The sequence below is a fragment of the Triturus cristatus genome, chromosome 2_2 (genome assembly GCF_964204655.1).
Source record: "Triturus cristatus chromosome 2_2, aTriCri1.1, whole genome shotgun sequence".
Lineage (NCBI taxonomy): Eukaryota > Metazoa > Chordata > Amphibia > Caudata > Salamandridae > Triturus > Triturus cristatus.
In genome coordinates, this window is record NC_140582.1 from 598,166,622 (window position 1) to 598,184,640 (window position 18,019).

Sequence of the window (18,019 nt, forward strand, 5' to 3'; positions counted from 1 at the left end):
TACTATTCAGTTGCTGCTTATGTCTACAATGTGGGCCAGCGATTTGTGGTCTGTGTGCCACATCGTGTATCCCACATCCAAGTTTTCGTTCAAGATCCCGGAAGAAGAAAGAAGAACAAATGATGCTATATGAACAGATCGATGGATTGATGAAGATCGATATCTCCTGAGGGTCCGTAGGGGACAAGGAGGGAATGAGGAAATATGAATTTTGTGATCAGTTATGTCCCCTATCGTAGACCCCAACGGCTCCATGTGCATGCTATAAGAACATGTATGTTCCCTCCAGTTCCAGTTTTGAAGACGCAAATACATGTGCGTCCACCGTCAACATGTCCTCTTTCAGATCCGCCATGAATGGATCAGATATTCCATTCCTAAGTATGAAAGGCCACCGACTTTATGTGGTTCACTTTCCACATTTTACAGATTCAGGCGAGTAGGCCCAGAATTCTGTCATCAAGTCTTTTCCTGCCTTCTGTCTCTGAAAGCTCCAGTCTGAGCCTGCATCTGTATCCATGAACTTTGTCCTACTCCCTGCGCGGCTAACGGTGCCTGATCCAGCCTGTTGCCTGCCAAAAACTGTATTTCACCTTCAAGATTATCTGCTCCGCTCCTCATCCGATGCATTCCTGTCTAGTAGTTTAGGTAAACATTCCTCCAGCTACCGTGCAAAGGGCCAGGCCTCGCTGTCCTCATGCAAGTAATTCATAGCCCTCGTTACCATGGAATATTCCTACCCCCTCGCATCTCATGTAGACACTTAGACGCTTGTACACGCACTAACAGTCAGTATAGAATAGATTCTATCCTAGAGACCTCTCCTTTTGGATAACACAGTTCTTTAAACATAGGATATTAGATATGATTTGGGATTAGGTTGACATGACCCCCAGACTTCTGTCTCCACATGTAGAGCTAAATGTCAAAATCCCCTTCACCCTCTAGTTGCACGTCAATTACACGTCATGCGGCTGCGCGCGCATCTCTGCCAAATATTTCTGCTGACATTGCAGGATTCTTTTATGGATCCACCCACTTGTGACATCATGTATAATGACGTTTACTAAGTTACGCCTATATGTCCGCCCCTATTAGTTACGTATGCACATTTTATCTGTATTATCAGCTGTTACGCCTCTTGCATCTGTTTCACTGTAATGCATTTCCTATAAAACTAATTATCTGTCAATAATGTATGCCCTTCCTTCCTGAACTTTCGTGGTGATGGAATAGAAGCCTGCAATTCGAATTGTATTCCTTTGTATAGGAATAAAGCCTTTTAGAACCTCTAATACCACGGATTCTGCCTCTTATATTTACTGAGTTATTCTTACTAGACTTTGCCGCATAAAAAATAGTACCGGTAATGAAATATTTACCACACCGCCCACAAGAGTAAGGTACAATTTTTATCAGGAGACCTGGGGGAACACTGAGTGGTAGGAAATTTGTGTCAGCCCCGTGATCCCACAACTTTCCCACACAGAAAGTTTAGAAAAAAATGATTTCTTTCAGCTAAATTTGAGGTTTGGAGGGGATTCTGGGTAGGAAAACCAATACCTCCCTGCCCCCCCATAGTATCTAGTTCTCAGAAACATGTGGGTATTGTAGGTTTCCCTAGATGGCTACCGAGCCCAGGCCAAAAAACCCAGGTACCCCTCTTGCAACAGTCAGGTAGTTTTGTGACAGGTAATTTTGATGTTTCCACAATATGTTTTGGTCCCGTGCCTGTCGTGGGTACTTGGCCCACCCACACAAGCGAGGTACCAATTTTATCAGGAGACTTTGGAGAATGCAGGGTTGGTGGAAGTTTGTGGATTCACACAGATTCCAGAACTTTCCATCACAGAGAGGTGAAGAAAATGTGTTTTTTTATTTTTTACAAAGTTTGAGATTTGCAAGGGATTCTGGGTAACAGAACTTAGTGAGAGCCACACAAGTCACCTCATCCTGGATTCCCCTGACTGTCTAGTGTTAAAAAATGTATAGGGTTGCTAGGTTTCACTTAGTGCCGGCTGAGCTAAAGTTCCAAATCCACAGCTAGGCACTTTGAAATAAAGGGTCAGTTTCCACTGTAAAAATGTTGTGTGTTCACGTGTGTTTTGGCCTGTTGCCTGTGATGGACACTAGGCCTCCTCACACAAGTGAGGTACCATTTTTATTGGGAGGCTTAGGGGAACACAGAAATGTAGAGCAACTGTTATTACCTATTAACTTTCTATGCATTTCCCCCTTCCAAATGTAAGACAATGTGTAAAAAAGAGGTCACTTTGAAAAATGTTCTATAGTTCACATGCTAGTATGGGTACCCACAATTTCGGAGATGTGCGATTAACTACTACTTCGAAACTCTATATTTTGTTTTACATAGGTGTCCTTGATATCTATTTTTCACTCTTTATATTTTACCAAATGAATTGCTATATACCCGGTACACAATGAAAAACCATTGAAAGATGCTGCTCAGTTATTGGCTCTGGTTTCCTTGGGTTCTATATCTCCACGACAAGAAGGGTCTAGTGGATGTAACGGTATATTGCTTTAAAAAATCTTTCATACTTAGAAGAAGCTACAGGTTAAAACATTGGCACAAATGGCTATTTTTTCAACTCTTTTCAATATTTCTCATTTTCAACTGTTAGTTTCTATAAAACAACCTTGAAGTATCTACATAAATGACCCCTTGCTGAATTCAAAAATGGGTCTACATTTCAGAAATGTATAGCTTTCCAGGATCCATTATTGCTTTCACGCCCATTTCTGCCACTAACTGGAAGGAGGTTGAAAGCACAACAAGTTGCAAAAATAGGCTATATTCCAGTAAAATCACACAACTGTGTAAGAAAATGTGGTTTCCTGAAAAAAGTCTGCCTGTCACTGAAAGCTGAGAAGATGGTGATTTCAGCACCACAAATCCTTTGTTGATACCATTTGCGGGTAAAAAACAGGCGCTTTCTTCTGCAGCACTTTGTCCCCATTTTTCCCCCAAAAACAAAATGTAGCTGTATTTTGGCAAATTTCTGGGTCCCTTCCAGGGACATCCACAAACCCTGGGTATCTCTAAAATTCCCATGTTGTTGAAAGAAAAGGACGCAAATTTGGTGTGGATACCTTTTGTGGACAAAAAGTTACAGTGGCCTAAGCGTGAACTACCCCAAATAGCCAAAAAAAGGCTTAGCACAGAGGGGTCGGGGGGAAAGGCCTAGCAGCAAAAGGGTTAAAGGGCCACTCAAGTGAGTAGCACACTAAGTGCTGCTGGCCCACCAGAAGCATTTAATTTACTGGCCCTAGGTATATGTTATACCATTTTACTAGGGTACTATAACTATAACTGTAAGCCAATGTTACCTCGTTCTGCAAATCCGAGCAGTGGTGCTAAGAACATGTCCAGCACATCCTTATCACCCAAGGGGTTAAAAAAAACCCACTTAAATCCCAATAACTTTAGAAAGCAAGGGCCATATCAACTTCGATAGAAGACAAACTGTCCTCAATTCATCTATGAAAAGACTGGCCAGATTGACATCTGGAAGATTAAAGTCTATCGTAACAAACAGTGCTGAATCAGGCCTGAAGGGATGTTTTGCAGTAGCATCTCAAACTGACATTTTGAATTGATTCATCCACCCTGCTTGATTGTTAAAACCCACAGTGACTTCTATCCTTGATTCTGCCATACAGGCACACCGTGAACCCCCTGCACACATCAATAATTTGAATGTGTAGGTTTTTTCTTGAAGCATTTGCTACACAAAACTCTAAATGCTCATCTAGCAACATGTCAATGATGTTATCAAAGTTCTCTATGTGAGTCATGGTTTTTTAAAGCAAAATAATTGAGATCATGCACCACAACCAGGCCTCTTACTGGATGACTACATTCCAAGACCACCTCAAAATTATTTAAAATAGCTGATGAAGGTGAATTTATGAGTATGCAGAAAACCCATAATTCAGAGATTTCACGAATCCATTTACATATTGTGCGCCTGATTCGCAAAAGTAAACTTAGACTTAAGCCTAAGTTTACTGCTTTTTGGTATTCACAAAGGTAAGTTACTACTAGTGAAGTTAGTACTAGTAAGTTTGCTAGTACTAAAGTTACTAGGAGTAAAGTTACTACAAGTAAGTTTACTAGTAGTAAAGTTACTAGTAGTAACTTACCTTTGTGAATACCAAAAGTGGTACATTTAGAACTAAGTCTAAGTTTACTACTTAAGTCTAAGTTTACTACTTTTCGATATTCACAAAGGTAAGTTACTACTAGTACCTCTGCCGCTAAAAAACGTACTACTAATTAAGTTACTACTAGTAAAGTTACTACTAATAAAATTAATAGTAGCAAACTTACTAGTAGTAACTTATCTTTGTGAATACCAAAAAGTAGTAAACATAGACCTAAGTCTAGGTTTACTTTTATGAATTGGGCCCTGAGTGTGAATGGACTGTCTTGATTGGCAAATATCAGAACACTTTGATAAAAAAATATAGGGAACCCTATAAACTTTACTCTCCTAATATTGACACAATTTTCATCAAAAATAATTCCAGGCAGAGTAATGTCAGACTGTATTCTTTCAGCCTGGGAACCCTGTAGGTAATTGTTGTAGTACAAATCAACCAGCAATTTCTGCCTTATATTTCACATCTTATATGTAAATGAATGTTGAATCATTTCATTATATTTACATCCAACTTAACATCTAAGATTTGCTTCCAAATCCATGTTCTTATTCCAACCTTTTATTGATCTAGTACATTTTAGAAGTTTATGATCCAGAGATAGTGAACATTTATAATATACTCGCATGCTCATAGAGATTATAGGTAACTCACTGGTGAGGTTCATGAATGTGTGGGGGAGCCAGTCTCAAACCAGAACAGCTGCAAGCAAAAGAGAAACAGGTGTCACTTGAACTAAGCATTACTTCTGGCTATAGATAACCTTTCCTGGCCAATTTTCAGGCTATATTAAGGCCACATATAAACTCACATAGATCCAACTCAGCATTAATAATAGAAATTGTTTTGGGGGGAAATATGTCTAGCTATTTTTGAAGAAGCAATGGTATTTGCATTTGCATGCCTTTCAAAGCCTGAAATTGGCACTTTGTGCTAGAACTTTTCTAGAGGTCTTTTAAGTCGGACACAAGCTTTCATAGCTTTCCCTGAGTGCTGGTGGTTGATTGTGAAGTCATATGTAGACAGAGAACATTCATCTCTCCCCTATTTTCTCCAGCAGAAACCAAGTTCCTATGATACAAAGGCAGCTGCCCAGAAAGCTGGAGAAACATAAGACATTGGCCAGACAGGTCATCAGAGGTATGGCAGAACAGATCTGTGATGCTAAGTACAGTATTGAGCTGTGACGTACAGGGCATCTCAGAGCTGTGATGGACAGGCAGCACCGAGCTGTGAGAGACAATAGGGAACTGGCTTTGATTGATAGAACAATACAGAACTATGTCGAGCAAGACAGTACCGAGTTGTGACAGACACCTGTGCAGAAGTACACCTCTGTGACAGGGCATTGCAGCCAGAGCAGAGTAGAATTTTCCCAGAGCAGCACCCATCTGTCACAGACAAAGCACAGGTAGAGCAAAACACAGAACTATGACAGTCAGAGCAGCACAGAGTTGTACATGTAGCACCATAGACAAAAACATCTGTGACATGGCAGACAAGGAGAGCAGAAAAGTGCTGTTGACCGACAATATTTCTATTCTCCATCCTCCTTTACGTAGCTATTATTAGTCATAAGCAAGGCATATTGGCTTTGCTGCTAATACATGAGGGATGTGAGATTGCTGTTAGTAGTGTGTTACTGCTTTTCAAGTGATTAATTAACTGCCATTGGTTGTGCAAGGCTGCTAGACTGCTTAGGATCTAATAGTATGGTCATGTGAAACTGTTACTTTGTAAGTGGTGTAAGAGCAAGACTGCTAGTGTGTGTTTGCTTGTATGTCACAGCATTGTCTGGAGTGTGAGACTGCCACTCTGGGTGGCGTATGAGTACAAACAATATCATGTGATCTCTAGTCTGTGACAGGAGTGATAATACTGTTGGTAGCGTGTGACTGATAGTCTTTGAGAGGTCTGAGAGCGCTGCCTGTATTGTGTGAACATTGGAATGGTGTATGCTTTGAAAGACGAGAAGGCATAACATACATGTAAGTAATTGGGGTATTAGTTAAGAGGGGTGAGGACCCACCTCAAGGAATAACCACAGCTCCTGTCAGGGTGAACTACTAAGTTTAGTAAATTAACCTTAGATCATCCCCTTGGTAGCTATGGCACATAGCTGAACACTTAACTCAGAGGAAATGTGTAAAGTATTTATACAGTACTAAAAAAGTAATAAGGTCAAAATACAACACAAGAAAGATCCCAAACTAATTTAGAAAAATAAAGTAAATGTTGTTAAATAAAATGACATAAAAATGACAAAAACTCAATAGGGTAAACTAAAGTTGTGAATTTTTAAACTTTAAGGTGTAAAATAGTGTTGCAAAGCGTTAAGCACCAACCACAATCATCTCGTTACAATTGACCGGTACCTAGGTGCAAGTATGGCTGACCACAATGGAGTCTCGGCAGATACAGAAACCGGATTCCTTTCGACTTAGTCTCTCAAATAGAAGTAAAAAATCCTCAGCTAGGCGAGTCAGCAGCCTGTGGCCAAAGAGGCTCCATGGTGTTAGAGAGCCGCTGGACGAGGTCCCTGTAAAGCAATTAACTTTAGGAGAGAATGCTCAGAGTGGGAGAAATTTGAATTGTGCTTCAGAGGAATATACCTTGCGGGCTGAATACTTTTTGGTGCTTCGCTTAGTGAATATTTCTACCTTCAGATTTAGTCACTTTTTTAGAAGTTGGATTCTTCCAGCAGGGCAAGATTGCAGGCTGTAACCAAAGAGGGCTCCATATGTCTGGATACGTTATCTATGGTCCCATGGCAACTCATTGTTGTCAGATAAATGTAGCAGTTTGTTCCTGATACTACAGAGGTTCTTGAAGACACAACGTTATTATTTCCCAGGTTTCAGGAAACAGGAGGACACTCTGAAACCAGCCAAGGGTCCAGGACCTTGGGAAAAGCTCTCTGGGGTTGAGTCCCAATCCAGCAGAGGCAAGCAGCAGGGTCCTGGTCAGGTCCAGTCAGAACTGGTCAGATGGACAGTTGCAGAAGAGGCCTTTTTGTGTTCTTGTAGTTTGAACTGGAGGTTAGACATATGACCATTGGAGTCATGGGTACAAGAGGGAGAGCAGGTCCTGTTTCCTATATTTGCTGTCCTAGGGATACAGCCATCAGGGCCAGTCCTTTCATGTTCTTCCACAGGCCCAGAAAGTGTTCTAAGGAGGGTACTGAGGATGCCACCTTTATGTCTGCCACCAGTCTTAAATTGAGGGAAACTCCTAGGCAGTCCTTAACCAATGGGTTAAATGTTTCCAGGGGCAAAACTACCCACTTATGCCCTTTGTTCTGTGCCCTACTGCAAACAATCCCACAGAGTGCCTCTCCACCTACACCAAGATGGCAGAAACCTTTTTCTCCTGTGCAGAGTTCCTGTTCCCACCACAGAGGTGTGGCTATTACAATGAACAACACCTCCTCTATGGTCACTTTAAACCAGTTCCGAGGTTAGCTCATCTTCTTCTGGGATTGGTACCTGCCAGACTGGGGGACAAAGTTGGGCCCTGCCCAGGTTTCAGCTGACATTTGCCTGTCACACGGTAGGCCTCTTTGAAGTTAATCAAATTAATGGGCACAGCCCAGATGGTCATCCTGCCAGAGGAACAGAAACACATCCCGACACCCAAGCCTTTCTCCTGCTCTGGAAGCAGTTTTCACACCTCATCTAGGGGTCTATTCAGGTGACAATTGGAGTCCATGCAAATGGGCCTACTCTAGAGGTTTTAGCCAAAGAAAAGGCAACTTTCTAGAGGTAAATTTTCCAAAAAATTTAAAAATATTTATTTCAAATCCGTCTTAGCCAATGAATTGAGCTTGTGAAAAAATATTTCAAAGAGTCCAAACATGAATATTGATTGTTTTTAGTGAAAAACTGTGCTCATGTTAATTGTAAACGATTCTGATTTTTGTGCAATTCCAGCCTCCATTATCCACAGTTTACTTCCACAAGACTCAGTTTTTCTCCTATTTCATACATTTCCCTCTTCCTATCTGCTCGGAATATAAAGCTGATTGCACCCTTCTTCCAGGTATGCACATTTGCTGGTGGCTGGGCAACCACTTAGTTGGACCTGCAGCTGAGCCTTAGAGTCTGAGAAATGGTATTATGACCTCACCACCAGCCTGGATGCCAAGGCTAATTCTGGTGAGGGCAAGGACAACTGCCTGTTTGGGCCTTTTTGGGGCAGGAAGGGCAGAGGGCCAGAGATGCAGCTCATTTCACAATTAACAACCACACTCCAGGAGACAACCACTAACACAGCCATGCACACAAGTTCACAAAACCACACACACCTCTCTTTACCAACAAACAAGGTCAACCTACCCTCCACATACTCACCAAGCACATCCGCCCATACAACACACTCCTACATACCCTTCACACTCTATGGATGGTTCTAGGAAGCTTTTGCTCACCATATACCTATGAAAACATCTACACATAACAAAAGAAAACACACACCTTGAATAAATGCAAAATTATATAGATCAACAAATAAATTGCTAAGCTTCAATTCAACTGGTTCAAAATAGCCCTGAAGACAAGGTATGCCTACACAGACATAATGGAACATACAAGACATAAATCAAAAAAGCAAAACAAATATACTTTTCCAGCCAACTCCGTAATACAAATTGTGTCAATAACACATCTTAATAATCAATGATGTCATCAGTGTTGTCATAAATGATGTCATAGAACATGTCATGAGTGATTTAATATGTGAGTTCATAAGCAGTGCATGCTAGGAGCACAATTTTTAGGTAGCTCTGCTAACTATAACTGGTTAATCTCTGTGTGTTTTTAGTTCAAACTTTAATGTTGTCACATTACTATAACTTTACTTTAACCTTTGTTCTATTTATTTATTTATTGTTATAAGTTAATAAAAACCGTCACAATATGTAACTATTATTACAATATATATGTGTTTGCCTTAAGATATTTTGCCTTTGTAAATGAACCCAGCACATTTTCTATGATTAATATAGATTAATAAGAACATCCAATCTGCCAACCTCACCCAGGCAGAGGTCCCCCGCATCCGCAGAAACAGAACAGGTGGGAGAGTCTTCTCCCACATCGCAGCCAAGACCTGGAACGAGCTCCCTGTGAACATCAGATGCTCCGTGACCCAGCGCACGTTCAGGAAGGACCTCAAGACCTGGCTCTTCAACTGATCCGTAGCTGCCCCCGACCCAGCGCCTTGAGACCCTCACGGGTGAGTAGCACGCTATATAAAACCCTGATTGATTGATTGATGTTTAAAATTAAAATCTTTTTTAAATGATCATTTTTCTAAAATGCACCTGTTGATATTGCAAGAATACAGGATAATATATTGTGCTTCTTTGCAGCATATTATTGTATCATTCCCTTTGATTCTTAACCATTCATAATCTTCTCGTTTATTGTGCATCGGTCTAAAATTAAATACTAGTTTTACTTATAAGAGTATCAGCGGATCCAAGTGTCAGAGTCCCATACTTGTGTTGATATCATGTTAATGTCTTTTGCTCACAGTCTAGGCCAAGTTCCTTATACTGATGTAAGCTTCTTGGAATTCTGTTTGATTGCTTTATCATGTAATTGTAAAAACTTCAAAAGTTTGCAATTTAGCTGGGGGTCTGTGGAGTCAAGGCTTCTCATGATAGCTGTTCTGCATGTGCAAATCCCCCTCTCGTTAAATAGGTCCTTTAGGAGTATAAGGAGTGCATTATTTAGTATTTAATATGGGACATATGCAGACCAAATGCAACAAAGTATTTTGAAGTACTGACTTCTTCTATGGTTGCATTACCCAGCTTGATTTTTAATGAGGCATTGGGATTGTTTCCTATAGACATGATTTTAGTGTTTGCGATATTAATTTCCAATTTGTTAAGTTTAGTATATACCGCAGTTTCTTTAATTAATCTTTGTAGTCCCACTTCCGCGATAATCAGCAGCACAATATCATCAGCGTGTGACAGATGGGATATCATTAATGGGCCTAGTCTTGGAGCGTGCATCTTTACTTGGTCCAGGTGGATAGATAAATCAGCAATAAAGAGGTTAAACAGATGTAGTGCTAACACGCACCCTTGCCTAAGGCACTTTATAGTTGGTATTTTCCTGGATATTCTCGTACCATCTCCCACCTTGACTTGAATCCATGCGTCTGTATATAGCATTTCAATTGCTCTTAATATTATTTCTTGAATGCCCCATCGTCTTCGTTTTGCCCATAGGAGCAGTCAGTCCACGAGATCGAAAGCTGCTTTCAGATCAATAAAGCAGAGTTGCATATGGTTTCTTTAGAAGTTTACTTTTTTCCGCAAATATTGCAACAGTTGTCATGTTAATTGAGGTACCGTACCCTTTCCGAAACACTGTTTGTTGGGGTGGAATCAAATTCTTGGAATTTGACTATAAATTAAATCTTCCAATAATATTGATGTATAATATTTTGCTTCTGAATCAATAAGAGCTATTGGTCTATAATCTGCTGTCTTTGTTGTATCACCCCCCCTTAAAAATTGGGTTTATGATTGATCCCCTTCAACTATCTGGGACCATGCCTGTGTTTTCCACCTTGTTTAAACAATGCCATTATCGGGTTAGCCCAATATTTTGTATTTCATTTGGATATTGCCTGCGGAATACCGTTTGGATCTGGGGCACTGTCGCTTCTACCAGCTTTAATCACGTTTTCAACTCTTGAAAGAGTACAAGATGTATTATCTGAGGCAATTACATGCTCAAAACGAGGCAATGTTTTGATACTGTTTGTTATATGTGTCTCAGTGGCTTTGTTGGTTTTATTTAATTGTAGATGCTCTTCGTTGGAGAAGACTTTTCTCAGAAAAACTGTCTAATTTTGTTCCATAACATTTGATGAAGCTGTTACGTTAATTTCCATGTCCAAGCCATTTATTGTTTTCCAGAAAGCTTTAATATTTGATTGTTTGCAATTGTGGTTTAGCTTTATCCAGAACTCTTCTGTACATTTTTTTCCTGCCAAACATGTTTCTTATATTCCTTCTTCAATTGTTTTAGTTTTACCCATGTGGCTGCTTGAGTACCCAGTTTTTTTACCTTCCTCATTTCTCTTCTCAATTCTTTTTTTAATTAGCTAGTTTTCTGAGATAATGTATGAACATAGGGCCTCATTTACGAGAAGTGGCGCATCGCTGGGTGAAAGCAGCGATGCACCACTTCTCAGTGCTCCCTCCTTGCGACACCAATGATGCGTCATATTTACAATATGATGCATCATGTCGTAAGGAAGGACAGATACGTCAGTATAACTGTCGGATCAGTCAGCGCAAAAAGTGGCGCATTGCTGGAGTTGTGTCAGAAGCCCGACGCAACCCCAGCAATGTTCCTTTCACATGGGGCAGCGAAATCTCCTACGACTCTTTCTTGCGGCGGAACACCCACTCTGCATACATTATACCTGACGCAGGTATAATGTAGAGCAGGAGCTTACGAAGTGACGCATCTGCAAAGATGCGTCCCTTCGTAAATATGGCGCAACATGGCGCATTATTTACACCACCGATGAGTCACTAAAAGTGACGCAATGCCGGCGCAAAACTGGAAAAAGGGGCTCATAAATAAGCCCCATAGTTTTTAGACCTTCACAATGTTGAATTTGGTTTTTGGTTTGTCAATTCTATCACAAATGTAGTTCAGGCGTTTAATTACATTGGGGAAAATGCTATACTAGCCTCCGTTATAGTTTTAGCTTTATCTGCGAGTTTTGGAAGGAGATGAGATGACCAATTCAATTGTTTCTGGGTGATTTCTTCACTTCCCTTATCAATTGTTGGTGCAAATTGATATCTGACTGGATTTATATTTATAGCTATTTGCTGAATTGAATGGTCACTGTCTGTAGTACATTTGATTTTGAACATGCTTAGTCGCTTAGTCGCTGTATTAATGGTAAGGAAAGAAAGAATAGTATAGTCAATTATAGACCCAGACGTCGGTCCATAATATGGTAAATTTGGAGGATTATCGTCCTGTGTTCTCCCATTGATTACTCTCAAAACGAAATATTTTATAGTGGTGACCAGTTCTCAACCCTCTTTGTTAGCTTTCCTCCAAGGATGGATTGATGATTCACCGACCAGATTTCATTTTCTGCTGCTAACTGGTCATCGTCATCTGGTGTGTGAATAAGATGGGTATTAAAGTCACCTGTAATCAATATTTCCCAATTCGGGGTGTTGTATCTTACATGGGCAATTTAATATGTTAATTTTTTTAATGTCTCTGATTTAACTTGGGCATTTGGATGAGCATAAATGTTGAAGAAGATTATTGAAGTTATCCAACGATCACTGTCAAAATTTAGTTTAATTATCTGTATGTTTATGGTGGTCACCGACAACTGTTCTTATTCCACCTTAACCCCTTTGCTGCTAGGCCTTTCCCCCCCCTGTGCTAAGCCTTTTTTTGGCTATTTGGGGTAGTTCACGCTTAGGCCCCTGTAACTTTTTGACCACCTAAGGTATCACCACCAAATTTGTGTCCTTTTTCTCCAACATCACGGGGGATTCTAAATGTACCCAGGGTTTGTGGATTCCCCTTTAGGGAACCCAGAAATTTGCCAAAATACATGTACATTTAGTTTTTGGGTGGAAATGGGAAAAAAGGGCTGCAGAGGAAAGCATCTGTTTCTTTCCCTGCAAATGGTATCAAAAAAAGGGTTGTGGTGCTAAAATCACCATCTTCCCAGCTTTCCGGGACAAGCAGACTTTTGCCAGAAAACCAAAAATGTTTACACAGTTTTGACATTTTTCTGGGACATAGCCTCTTTTTGCTATTTTTTTGTGCTTTCAACCTCTTTCCAGTTAATGGTAGAAATGGGTATGAAAGCAATAATGGATCCTGGAATGCTATACATTTAAAAAAAGTAGACAAAATTCTGAATTCAGAAAGGGGTGTGTAGATCCTTCAAGTTTTCATATAGGAACATTTTTAAATTAGTTGAAAAAACAGCCATTTGCTTCAACGTTTTCACCTGCAACTTCTTCTAAATATGACAGCTATTTGAAAGCATTATACCGTTACATCCACTGTCCCTTTCTGGTTGTGGGGATATTTAGGACTTGTAAATTCACCAAGAACCTGACAAACTCAGAGCCAAAAACTGAGCAGCGTCTTGCAATTGTTTTTTATTATGTTCCGGGTATATAGCAATAAATTTGGGAAAATATATTCATGGAAAAATCGGTATGAAAGACACCTATGTATTTCTGAAATTGGAACAAAATATAGATTTTAGAAACAGTAGATATTTGCACATTTCCAAAATTGTGTGTACCCATACTAGCATGAGAATTATAAGTCGTTTTTCAAATTGACTTCTTTTTTCTACATTGTCTTTCATTTGAAAGGCAGAAATGCATCAAAAGTCGATAGGCAATCAGAGTTGCTCTACAATTCTGTGTTACCCTACGTCTCCTGATAAAAATGGTACCTCACTTGTGTGGGTAGGCCTAGTGCCCGTGACAGGAAGCGGCCCAAAATGCAACATGGACACACTACATTTTCACAGTGAAAATGGACACCTTTTTTGCAAAGTGCCTAGCTGTAGATTTTGAACCCTAGCTCTGCCAACACTTAGAGAAACCTAGCAAACCTATACATTTTTTAAAACTAGACATCCAGAGGAATCCAGAATGGGGTGACTTGACTGGCTCTAACCAGGTTTTATTACCCAGAATCCCTTGCAAACCTAAACATTTGTAAAAAAAAAAAACCACACACACATTTGCCTCACATTTCTGTGGTGGAAAGTTCTGGAAACTGCATGGATCCACAAAATTCTCTTTACCTCGTGTTCCACAAAGTCTTCGGAGAAAAATAGTACCTCACTTGTGTGGGTAGGCCTAGTGCCCACGACAGGAAATGGCCCAAAACGCAACAAAGACACACCACATTTTCACAGTGAAAAACTGACCTTTTTTTTGCACAGTGCTTAGCTGTAGATTTTGAACTCTAGCTCTGCCGGCATCCAAGGAAACCTAAAACCTATATATTTTTGAAAACTAGACACCCAGTGGAATCCGGGATGGGGTGACATGACTGACTCTCACTGGGTTCTGTTACCCAGAATCCCTTGCAAACCTAGACATTTGTGCAAAAAAAATATTTTCCTCACATTTCTGTGGTGAAATGTTCGGGAATCTGCATGGACCCACAAAATTCCACCCACCCCGCGTTCCCCAAAGTCTTCCGAGAAAAATGGTACCTCACTTGGCAGGCATTGGGACCAGGGGTTTTGCAGTGAGCCGTGTTGGTCACAGCTTCTTTCAGGTCCTCCAGACAGATTTCTCCTCCGAAGCCTTCAAGTTGGCCTTCAGTGAAGCTGGGAATAGTTAGGTCATCCAAGAAACCCCCCAATACATCTGACCTTTCCATTTCCTATAGAGCATAGTAACCTCTGTTTCTGTTAAGTGCGTTTCCTGCAGCATAGCTATATGAATGCCATGTCTGCAAAGAAAGGTGTACACCCTGTATCTCTTGACAAAGTTTAAACTGTGTCATCTGGCAACCTCTAGTCTTGCACCACCTTATCACAAATGCCCGCCAATGCTACCAACATAATCATCCCTGCAGATAACGCATCCCTCCCACTTTCTGAGTAAACACCACAATATCAAATCGCGCCTCCCTAATCATACTTCCAACCCCCAACTTTAATCTAAAATCGAAAGTAAAACCGTTTGTAAGCAAACTTCAGATACAAAAACCGGGCCACAACAGAATCTCCAGCAGACTATATACCCATCAACCACACAGCAGTCAGCCATAAGACTATAACTGTGCCATGTAGAAGAAGAGCTACAGGGCAGCACTAGTGGCGTGTCACCCAAGCCCAATCTTCCCCGCAGCCATACACGCACACAACACTCAGTCAAAGTCTCTCTCACACAAGCTCACAGTATAAGGAAAGGAGAAGAAGAGGAAGAAGGAATCGGAGGAGGAGGGGGCCTGCCCATTCAGCCATTTTGTGCCCCTCCCACCTCTATGTGCGGGTCACTGAGCACTCCCAAAATACATGTTCCACAAAGTCCCTCAAGGAGCCCACCATCGCTCTCTCTACGGCCAAGCCATACTCCCCCTGAAGAACCAACTAAAATGGTGTAGATGACTGCAGTGATCCATAGTGGATAGCATCCTGTGGGGTGCCCTCCATGATGTCTCCAGTGCTACTGTCTGAATTTGAGGCAGTCACCACTTCCTCTAGAGCCCTGGCATCCGCATGCTCTATCTGCAATAGTGCTGGATCAATGTGAGGCAGACGACCGTCTTTGTTTTCAGAGGACTGTCACTCCAAATCCAAAGAGCCATCTTGTTAATCTACTACCCTCTGATAGGAACTGAAAGATGTAGTATGATGCTTTCCTCGTCTGCTCGATCTAAATGAGCGCTGCAAACCTAGAGTCCGTGCTGCTGTCCATCTCGAAACCAGAAGTTGTGTCTCACCCTGTATCTCCAGCCAGTCCCATACCAACTCACGGGTGGGAAAAAAGTGAGAGCGACCATCATGTATTACTTTCAGCTCAGCTGGCTAGAGCAACATATATTGTAGCTGCATTGCCCTCAGCTTCTGTTTCACACCAGAGAAGGATATCATCTGTTGTTGAACCAGCTGTGTATAATCGGAGAATATATGGATTGTGTGATTATCTATTGAAGGGTCTCCAATCCACCGGACCTCCTGAACAATACAGTTGCGGTCCCTATAATTTAGAATTTTGGCAATCAGAGTAGAGGGATGCAGCGACAACTGGGGGGGTACAGAGTCAGCACCCTGTGCTCACGCTCAATCATGAACAAGAAGGACAGGGAGGCTGCTGGGAGCGTACCTTTAACCCGTGGTTTAAGGAAAAATGTGGGGGTCTTTACCCCAGTTCCCTCTGGGAAGCAGACAAACCATAAATTGCATCTGTGGGAGCGACCTTCCGAATCTTCGGCCCTCCGCTCCAAGGCTGCGGTCTTTGCAGAAATGTCCGAAAGTACGTTTTTCAGTGTCAAGACCTCTGACTGCAGCTCTGTAATGCTTTGTTCCATGGCCAAGGACCTCTTTGCCACTGCCCGGAGGTCCACTCTTAACAGGCCTACATCCAGGGACACGGCCTAGATCTTTGCTTGTACTGCTGCACTTGAGGATGCCAAAGCCACAAAGATTTGTGCTCCGGTGTGGTTCGGACGTTCTGTATTCTATATTTGGAGGGGGGTCGCGCTGCAATTTCTATGGCAGCGGTGCCATGAGCCGTGTATTGCTCTATCTTTGTCTGTTGCGCCCCTATCTGCGGCCTATCCTTGCCCATGGGTTCGCTCGTTGAGCCTCGCTGCACCCCCGGAACGTGGTGCACCAGCCAGTGCAGCTAAGAGGTCAAACACTCACCTAGGCAGGCATACTGGATCTCACATCGTGAAACAGAAGTCGCACACCCTACTCTAAGCACCGTATCCGCCTGTCATTAGAATCCACCCTGCGGCAGTCAATAGTGTATGAGGAGTGCACCACAGAGGAGGAATAGGCATACCCGGGCAGGTTGGATGGCACAGCATCGATTTGTAGTTCATCTCCTTTGGCCGTAAGAACCCCACCAGCGTATCGAGTGTGGGGGCCTGTGGGGGCCTCTAGTCTCAGCTGCAGCTATCATCAGGGCATGCAGCCCATCAGAAACCAGGCTAGTGAAAATTATATTAATATATCAGTGGGGCTTCTGGCCTCTCCCTGACTCCTGTGGAGTAAATTCCGACACCAGGTGTTCCCCATCACCTCAGCACCAGGTGCAGCCCTGCAACAGGGATGTGTGAGCCTTTGGGGCTGCTGCTGGGCCCTCTCAGTGTACAGTCCCACAATATACCATGAGGCCCTCGGCACAGGGGCGGGTGGGGTCCCATTGGCCAGGGCACACCAAAGTCGAATCCAGGACTGAAGCCGCCCAGCTCAAGCAGTGCCCACAGCTGAGGATGGGCCTCACACATCAGGGGGGTTAGTATAACAGGGGCTGCGACTATGCCCTCCCGGAGGACAGCCTGATGCTCGTTGCAGTATTGTAGACACCAGGGCGGGCTTCTACCCCGGCAGCGCAGGCAGTCTCCAGCCCCTGTGCCTCTACGGCATCCAAGATGACTATGCTGGCCGTCACTGTAGGCCACTGCCGATCCAACCCTGTTCCCTTGCTGCAATTCGAGTCCAGACCTCTAGTTCGCAGCGTTGCAGTTTCTCCGTCATCCCCCTCAGCCAGAGGGTGAATTATCAGACGGGAGGGGTAGGATTGTGGGCCAGCACTGAGCTCTTTAAAGGGCGGCCGCTTTGGCTGCCATCTTGGCCACATCCCCTTTGCTGATGATGATTAAAAAAATTCAAAAACGTACAGGATGAACCATCCATCACCTGAGAGGGTATTGTATTGAGAGGCTCAAGAATTGTCATTCTGAGAGCCTGAGAAAGCAAGTCATTGAACTGTCCCGTGAAGAACATTGTGGCATTGTAACATACTAAAAGAGCACTAAAAGATCGAGTGTGGTTCCCTAAGTTAGATGAACGGGCTGAGAAAAAACTGAAAATGTTCTATTTGTGTAACTGCTAATCTCTCAACGTTTTGCAGCATCCAATGACCATGTCTGACCTTCCACATGCCTGGGAGACAGTGGCTTTTGATTTCTTTGGGCACCCAGAAATTAGACATCATCTCATGGTAGTCACTGATGAATACTCACGTTTTCGTTTGGTGGAAGACATCTTCAACAACCCATGACAAAACCAGCCAGTGGCTTGATGACATCATTGCAGCATGGGGCAAACC

The 18,019-nt window shown here is 42.3% G+C and overlaps 1 long non-coding RNA gene across 3 annotated transcripts in view; it reads right to left on the bottom strand.

The window, feature by feature from the left end:
• LOC146862564 (uncharacterized) overlaps nucleotides 1-18,019 on the bottom strand; it is a 342,103-nt gene that overhangs the window by 295,647 nt on the left and 28,437 nt on the right. The window contains exon 3 of one of the 3 annotated variants that reach the window (XR_014978482.1): nucleotides 4,758-4,887. The exons of the other annotated variants lie outside the window; for them this stretch is intronic. This is a non-coding gene — a long non-coding RNA (uncharacterized LOC146862564). Of the gene's footprint in view, nucleotides 1-4,757; nucleotides 4,888-18,019 lie in introns of those variants that run through there. 3 annotated transcript variants of the gene reach the window in all.